This window comes from Pelobates fuscus, chromosome 2, assembly GCF_036172605.1.
Source record: "Pelobates fuscus isolate aPelFus1 chromosome 2, aPelFus1.pri, whole genome shotgun sequence".
NCBI classification, from domain to species: domain Eukaryota; kingdom Metazoa; phylum Chordata; class Amphibia; order Anura; family Pelobatidae; genus Pelobates; species Pelobates fuscus.
This window is the reverse complement of record NC_086318.1, coordinates 203,014,455-203,023,552: the sequence shown is the minus strand read 5'-3', so window position 1 is coordinate 203,023,552 and position 9,098 is coordinate 203,014,455.

Genomic DNA, 9,098 nt, shown 5'->3' with positions numbered 1-9,098 from the left:
CGTGGGGGCACGCCCGCCGCACCCCCGGAGCTTCGTGGGCCCCCTCCTCGCTGGCCGAGTTGTGAGCGGGGGCAGGGCCCGGGGACGGGGTCCGGCAGCCGAGCACCCCGGGTAATCGGGTTTGGGGAATGTTGAAGATACTTTACATGTTCACAAGTTACAGTGTTTATTAACTTTTGCTTATTGTTATGGGTTACAGTATGTACTCTTCTGTGTATGGTACGACTAAACAGTCGGGGCCCACGGGCGTAACTAACTGACCCGGGGATCTGGGTAGACCTGGATAGCACGCTCACGGTCCCACCCTCGGTAGACGACGCCCTGACACGCGGACACGCTTTCTGAGTATCGACTGACGGGGACCCCGGACATAGTCAGATGGACACCGGATAGGGTGAAGCCCCTCCGGACTTATCTCATGACGCTCCCCATCCACATGGACCTACGGTCCACCCTCACATGATACCACCTTAGGCGGTTAACTAGGACCGCAAGTTTCCACCACCAGCGGGTTGGGAGCCCTGTGAGACACTTGCTGACGGACTTAAGACAACCGAACGACTGACGATATCGGTTGCCTCCCTCGCACCTCAAGCAACGAACCTGTACTGTATATACCGGTCGGTGTTCGGAGGGACTACGGGATAGTACCCACCGACGACTCCCCCCGACCGAGGTTCGAAGTTGCACTTACCCCTCATACCCACCCCCTCTTCTCTCTTTCCTGCCCCTCTGCCCTATCGCTCTTGACCTATCCCTCCCTCTTAATTCACTCCGGGTCCCGGGGGGATCCCCGGCTCGCGTGGCCATGTCGGAGGTACGCCACGCTCAGCTAAAGTTTTGGTCAAACAACACCCGCGGCCTGAATTCTCCTGAAAAACGCGCCCAACTGCTTACTGTGGGCCGAGAGAGTGTCAGTAGCATTCTTGCAGGAGACGCACTTCGTAAGCCGAACACAACCGAAACTAGGGAACAGCCGTTTCCCTCAGGGGTTCTTTGCGAACCACCCAGATGCTAAGAAAACAGGGGTGGCGATATTAGTTGCACACTCGATCCCATACCAACACACAGAAACACTTGCTGATCCAAACGGTAGGTAAATTTTCATCAAAGGCTCCATAGCTGACCACACATACACATTCGCTTGCATATACAGCCCAAACCGAGCGCAGCACACGTTCCTAGCCAAAACACTGTCCAAACTGGAACGCTTCAGGGACGGCCTCCTGATCCTGGCAGGGGATCTAAACCTACCATTAGACCCACACATAGACACCTCGAAAGGGACCTGCACAATCCCACCACACTGCCTACTCACCGCCAGGAAGGCCCTACATAAGGCGGGATTGGTGGACTGCTGGAGGACGGCCCACCCAGACGACAGGGACTTTACTTGCTACTCGTCGGTACACAAACGATACAGTCGCATAGATTACATCTTCATGCCACAGGAGCACCTGACGCTCCTCCGAGACGCACACATAGGGATTGTCCGCCAGTCAGATCACGCCCCGACATCAATACAGATAAACTCCCCCCTATAAAAACCAGTAGAGCGCCAGTGGAAACTCAATGAATCCTTACTGACTGACCCTGTAGCCCGCACCGCAGCACAGCGCACTATCACCCAGTATTTTGAAACAAACGAGACTCCCGACATGCCCCCCTTGACTTTATGGGAAGCTCATAAGTGTGTGATGCGTGGGCACTTTATATCTGTGTGTACGCAACGCAAGAAAGAGAAGTCCCGACACATTCTGGACCTGACGAGGAGGATTGCGGACTTGGAGAGTTCCCACAAACAGACACTGGACGACAACACCTATCTTCAACTGACAGAGACTCGGAGGGAACTCAGGGAACACCTGGCTCAAGGCCACCTGCAATTGCTGCGCAAATCCACGAGGTTCTTCTACGAACACTCCAACAAGAGTGGTAAACTCCTGGCGACAATGCTTCGTTCAAAGAGACGGTCTCAACATATCCATAAGATCCAGACGCGAGCCGGCCACCACACTAATATGCCCAAGGGGATTATGGCAGCATTTGAGGCGTTCTACACGGATCTCTATAATCAGAAACAGGCCACACAAGCCACAAGAGACGTGTCCCAACGCCGGAGGATCACGGACTACTTGTCACAACACGTCACACGCAAATTGTCAACGGAACACGCAGAAGACCTGGAGAGCCCCCTAACGCTCGAAGAGCTGGCCTTGGCACTAAAGAACTCTAAGCCACACCGAGCACCGGGACCAGATGGACTACCGCTAGCATATCTTCGCACGTTTCGAGACACGCTTATGCCAAAACTACTGGCGGGACTCAACTCTCTGCGGGACGGAGGACGCTTTCCCGTGGATACACTGGCGGCGACTGTCACGGTCATCCCCAAAGAGGGAAAGGACCCGACCGTCTGTGCGAACTACAGACCCATCTCCTTACTGAACGCAGACTTGAAGCTATACACCAAAGCACTATCCCTCAGACTGACCCATATACTACCAGATCTTGTCCACCCGGACCAAGTGGGATTTATCCCGGGTAGGGAAGCCAGGGATGATACGATACGTGCACTCAACGTTATCCATACAGCCAGATCATCCAACCGTGACACCGTACTCGTGTCGACTGATGCCGAAAAGGCGTTTGATTGGGTGGACTGGATGTTCATGGCCGAAACACTGCGGCACATGGGCTTCGGACCACACATGCGCTCATGGATAGCTGCGCTATACACCATGCCGACAGCCAGGATCAGGGTCAACGGAGCCCTGACGAACGCCTTCCCAATATGCAACGGCACTCGTCAGGGATGCCCGCTTTCGCCCCTCTTGTTTGCCCTCACCCTGGAACCCTTCTTGGAGGCGGTGAGACGAGATGGGGGCATCAGGGGGGTGAGGGTGGGAGGAGAGGAGCATCGTGTGGTGGCGTATGCCGACGACATGCTCTTCTTCCTAGAACAACCGTTGATTTCGGTCCCTAACCTCTTGCAGGCATTCGAGGTCTACGGACGACTGTCCAATCTGAAATTGAACATAGATAAGTCCGAAGCCATGCCCATAACACGGAACGAGGACCTCGCCAAACACCTTAGCTCCCAATTCCGTTTCTCTTGGAACACTACCAAACTTCGCTATCTGGGCACCTGGTTGCCGAGCGACTTGACTCAGCTTTACCAATTGAACTTCCTTCCCATCCTCTCGACCATACAGAAAGACCGGACGAAGTGGACGGGACAATACATTACCTGGTTCGGCCGCATAAGTGCTGTCAAAATGAACATCTTGCCCCGCATCCTCTACCTGTTCGCAACTCTACCCACGAGGATCCCACAGGCATTCTTCAAATCGGCGACGACGGCCATCAGACGCTTCGTATGGAACCAGAAACCGACCCGCATTCGCAGGACCACCCTGGAACGCCCCAAAGCTGCCGGGGGTGTGGGACTCCCATCCCTACAGACCTACTACCAGGCCACACACCTACACAGAATAGTAGACTGGCACGCCCACCCCAGCCCCAAGCGGTGGATACAGATGGAGAAAAGACAGTCCCTGGGCACCATCCCATCCAAACTCTGGCTGGGACGGCTCACCTTCAGGGACCTGCAGACGGACAATCCAATCATCGATGCCACGCTCAGAGTGTGGTGCGGCCTCCGATTCACCCGCCGCCTGACTACCTCCCCGAACCCTCTTACCCCCATTACTTACAACCCGGACCTCGCAGGAGGCCTCCCCCCGGCCGCCCTCAAATGCATCCAAGAGGCAGACTGGATCTACCTACATCAATGGATCTCGGGGGGCGAGGTCAGGCGGCTGGCAGACTTGATGGAAGGGCCCCCCACTCAACTAGAAACATTCCACCACCATCAGGGAAAGGCATACCACGCACAAATAGCGGGTAGAGCCCACCTCCATAGGCAGCTCACGGACTTCGAGCAACTGTGCACTGACAGAAGACACATAGAACACGGTGTCTCCCACATGTATGAAATCCTCCTGACATCGATGGGAGGCAGCCCGCTAGGCTTCACCGGTAAATGGGAAAAAGAGACGGGGATCCAACTAACAGATCAGGAATGGGGGAAAATCTTCCTCCGCACACACAAATGCTCAATAAGCTCAAAGTTCCAAGAAACCAGCTATAAACTCCTGACGCAATGGTATCAGACGCCGGAGACCCTCAAACGTATGCAAGTAACGACCACAGGAGACTGCTGGAGATGCGGGTCCAGACCCGGCACGAACATACACATATGGTGGACGTGCCCACGCATCACACCATTTTGGCAAATGATCAATACAAAGATCAGAGAGATTACAGGTTCGGACCTCCCCCTCCTACCCCTGACGATGCTACTACACCACACGCCAATACCCATGCGAACATACAAAAACTCCCTCACCATACACTTACTCACTGCAGCGAAAGCCCTCATACCACTACACTGGAAACGCACCACAGTGCCCACATTCACACAATGGGTTGACAAGGTAGAAAACATCTATGATATGGAAATTATGACCGCCTCCCTGCAGGAGCGCTCTGACAAATGTGCCCTCAAATGGTATCCCTGGAAATCATACATCTCTAATAGATCGGCATAGTTGGCTCCCCAGGGCTAGATGCTTGATATTGGCCGAGTCGCGACCGACAGCGACACGTTGGATGTCCATTCGCGGGAAGTGCCTGTGGCATGGCCCCGGGTGTCGGAGTGGTCCCGTCCGGGAACCATAGTTCACGAAATCAACCCAGCACAGCCGAAGCTACTAAGCACCCTATATAGCAGGGGAAAGGAACTGATACTGAATACCCCCCAAGACATTGCCGCCCCCCTCTGTTCCCACGCTATATTTAGCCTGCTAATTACCCACAGGTTTATGCACACGGTTGAAAGAATCTTTATAGTTTAATAGTATTACTGTTCACTTGAAGCATTTATATTGATAATATCTCACAATTCATTGCTTTTCTTTTCTTTGTTATACAAAAAAAAAAAAAAAAGGCATCATTATTTTGAAACTGTACTGTTATGACCACACTGATGTAACCACCCAGTGATGTAATTTGCTGGTACGTTTCCCAAGCTTTCTCTTCTGTACCCTTTTGCATATGCCTTGAATAAAATAATGATTGACAAAAAAAAAGAAGGTGAAATGGGCGCTAAACTTAAAAATACAAACTGGTGTAGCTTTTACCACCTCAGTGTATAGTCACACAAATACACTTCAAACTTGAAATCACCAATGAATAAGAAAGGTGATAGTGCATAGACACAGAAGTATTTTTTACCTTTAGCCAAAATACATATATGCAGGTCCTATTAGTAGTTATACTCCTTTTACTATGGACCCTGTATGTAAAATATAAAGAGCATAGCATAGTGTACACTGTTTCAATAAATGTATAAAATACAGGAAGGGAAAAAGTGCACTCACAATTTCCAGAGCCAAATAAGTGAGGCTCTGGACTATAGAGGCATTTCATCCACCAAAGTGGGATACACTGAGTCTTTCTCTTTGAAGGTCCTGTATTACTCGGATTGCAGGAACCCAGGAATCAAGGAAGATTGTTCAAAGTAGAATTTTTATTCCCATAAATAGAAAATAACAAATAAGTTTCAGCCACAAAACACAACGTGTTTCGACCTCTTGGGGTCTTCCTCAGGTGCAGCATATTTTTCCCATAGTCTGTACACCTATATATACCCCCTAAAGGGTGTGGGGTTAGAGGTATAGAGGCTAATTGGGATAATTACATTTCCAAATATGGCCTTGACCGGAAGCAACCCGTCACCACTAAGATGGTGGTTCTTCCGGTTTTTGGCATGTCATATAGACATACATTATGTCTATGGGCATATAACATATAAATGTCCATTAACTACAGTCTCTTCCGTTTATAACAAGATGGCGGCACGTCCTTTTCCGGTGACTTCTGGTTTTCGGAGTCATGTGACATCTCCCGATGACGTGCTACCGCCAGCATTGTTATAGGCTAGCCGCATTCACTACTGGAGACGGGACGCTCCTCCCATCTTCGCATAATACATACGAATTCCAATCCAGAAAGAGGCAGGAGTGTTCATTCCATTAGTGTTCTGTGGTATTATGGAATACCTTGTATATTATAAGCCTCCATTTTGGAAAAGGGCGAAAGCCATGTAAAAAACGTTCATAAAAGATATAAAAGTGCATATTAATACAAACTGTTAACCACACATTAAAAAAGACATAAACATCACCACTTCATAAAAATCTCAGTGTAATAAATGGATACAAAATATATATATATATATATAACCCAAGAAATAAATAAATAGATAAGGGACATTTTGTATAAAAAAGGACCAATAAAAGCTTAAAGGAACACTATAGTCACCTAAATTACTTTAGCTAAATAAAGCAGTTTTAGTGTATAGATCATTCCCCTGCAATTCCATAGCTCAATTCACTGTCATTTAGGAGTTAAATAACTTTGTTTCTGTTTATGCAGCCCTAGCCACACCTCCCCTGGCTATGATTGACAGAGCCTGCATGACAAAAAAAAAAAAAAACTGGTTTCACTTTCAAACAGATGTAATTTACCTTAAATAACTGTATCTCAATCTCTAAATTGAACTTTAATCACATACAGGAGGCTCTTGCAGGGTCTAGCAAGCTATTTACATAGCAGGGGATAAGAAAATCTTAATTAAACAGAACTTGCAATAAAGAAAGCCTAAATAGGGCTCTCTTTACAGGAAGTGTTTATGGAAGGCTGTGCAAGTCACATGCAGTGAGGTGTGACTAGGGTTCATAAACAAAGGGATTTAACTCCTAAATGGCAGAGGATTGAGCAGTGAGGCTGCAGGGGCATGTTCTATACACCAAAACTGCTTCATTAAACTAAAGTTGTTCAGGTGACTATAGTGTCCCTTTAATAAAAAAATGGAAATAAATAATCAATTTCTATTTAAAAGGGCTAGATTATGAAATGGAATTCATTTCAAAATCTATGTTCAATCCTTTTGGGGTTAAAGTGCGTAATTCAAAAATCAATTTTGTTTCCTGCAGACTTAGTTTTTTATCATAATCCCACTCTCTCCAATGCACGGTAACTTTTTCTATTGCACAAAATTCTATTCTTTTTGGATCAGAGTTATGTTTATCTAAAAATTGTTTTGACACACTATGGTTAGTGAAGCCTCTCTTTATATTTCTTATATGTTCACTATTTCTTATATTAAGTCATGGTAGTTTTACTCACATGTTGAAGCCCACATTCACATGATAATAAATAAATCCTTTTGATTGACATGCGATGGGGCGTTTTATATTATATGATCTTCTAGTCGTTTTGGATGTAAAACTCTTTATATTTTTATTGTAACAATGATAGAAACCTTTCTGAATTTCTGCCCAACTTGATAAAAGGTTTTTTTTATTTCTCTTTTTCAATAAAGCTTGTGGTTAAGATTTGTCTAAAACATTTTGCTCCCCTAAAAACAAACCTGGGTTTTGGCCCTATATAATTTGAAATATCATGATCTTGTGTTAAAATGTGCCAATTTCTATTAATAATTCTTTTAAGACAATGAATATTGCTTGCATAATTAAAAATAAGGGGAATTTCATTCTTCTCTTGTGAGATGTTTTTTTCTTTGTACTTTAAAAATTGACCCCTATCAGATTCTAAGACTTGATTAATCTCCTGTTGTAATTTTTCCTCGGAATATCCCTTTTGTTTAAACTGCTCTTTCAAAGCGTTAGCTTGATTTCTAAAAACTGACTGTTCAGAACAGTTCCTTCGAAGTCTTAAAAATTGCCCTTCGGGTATATTTTTTAACCAAGGAAAATGATGGCAACTATCTATTTCGATGTAGCTATTCACATCTACTGTGCGTACGGGTATTGATTCTATCATTGTGAATATAAATCTCCAGGTCTAAAAAACTAATGTTTGTTCTGCAAATATTTTTGGTAAACTTAATCCCTCATGTGATTGAATTTAAAAACAAAAATAATTGCTGAAATTGTTGAATAGGTCCCTTCCAGATCAGGAAGATATCATCTATATATCTCTTATAGAGGACCAAGTTCGCACCAAATTCATGGCCACCATAAGCAAATAGTTTTTCCCAAAATGCCATGAATAAATTGGCATAACTCGGTTCGAACTTGGTCCCCATAGCATTCCCCCTGATCTGAAGATAGAAGTCTCCCTCGAACCTAAAATAATTATTCTTTAAAATCATCCTAATCCCCTCTAAAATAAAATCTATCTGTATTTCTTGAAATTGGCCTGATTCAATTAAAACATGTTTTACTGCCTCACAACCCTTGTCATGGTCTATAATTGTATATAAATTTGTGACATCACAAGTTATCAAATAAAAGTCGTCTTCCCAATTAAAATCTTGTAATATATTTAAAAGACCCATATGTATTAATATCATCCTATTGTTTTTTTACTCCATGTAAGTAAACATCTTTATCCTGCATGACCAGATTGAGGTATCTCTACTCAAAGCCTCCATCGCTTTTTTTTCCCTTAATAGAGATGTTAGAATTAAACTTATTTAGTTGATAGACAAAAAATGGAGTTCTGCGCATCAAGTAGGTAGTGCACACCCAGGTGCTTCTGCAGTTTATTAGAGGACACAATATAAACAAACGTTTTGGGCAACAAGCCCTTCCTCAGTGCTAATGTCCTACACAATACAAGCAGTACAGACACTTTTTACAAGTGAAAGAAATGCTTACCTTCAAAAGAGTCCCACCCACCAGCAATAATGCAAATTAACAGCAGCTGAAACTGACAATCTCCATGTTTACAACATGTTCATAGTCTCTAGTCACTTCCTGGTTCAGTTGGTCTGTGTGTGATGACGTCAGCAGACACGCCCATTGTGTGTGACATCATCACATTCCGTTGCTAGGAAACTGAGCTGTAAACAGGAAACTGTCTGTATAGTAATGCAAATAGAGCACAAGCTTATAATACTAGCAGGAAAAAACAAAACACTCATCAAAATGAACAAGAGCAAGCAGTAATTTGTAAATAAGGATCATAAAGCTCCAGAAAAGCGTATGGGGACTTGGAAAATTGAC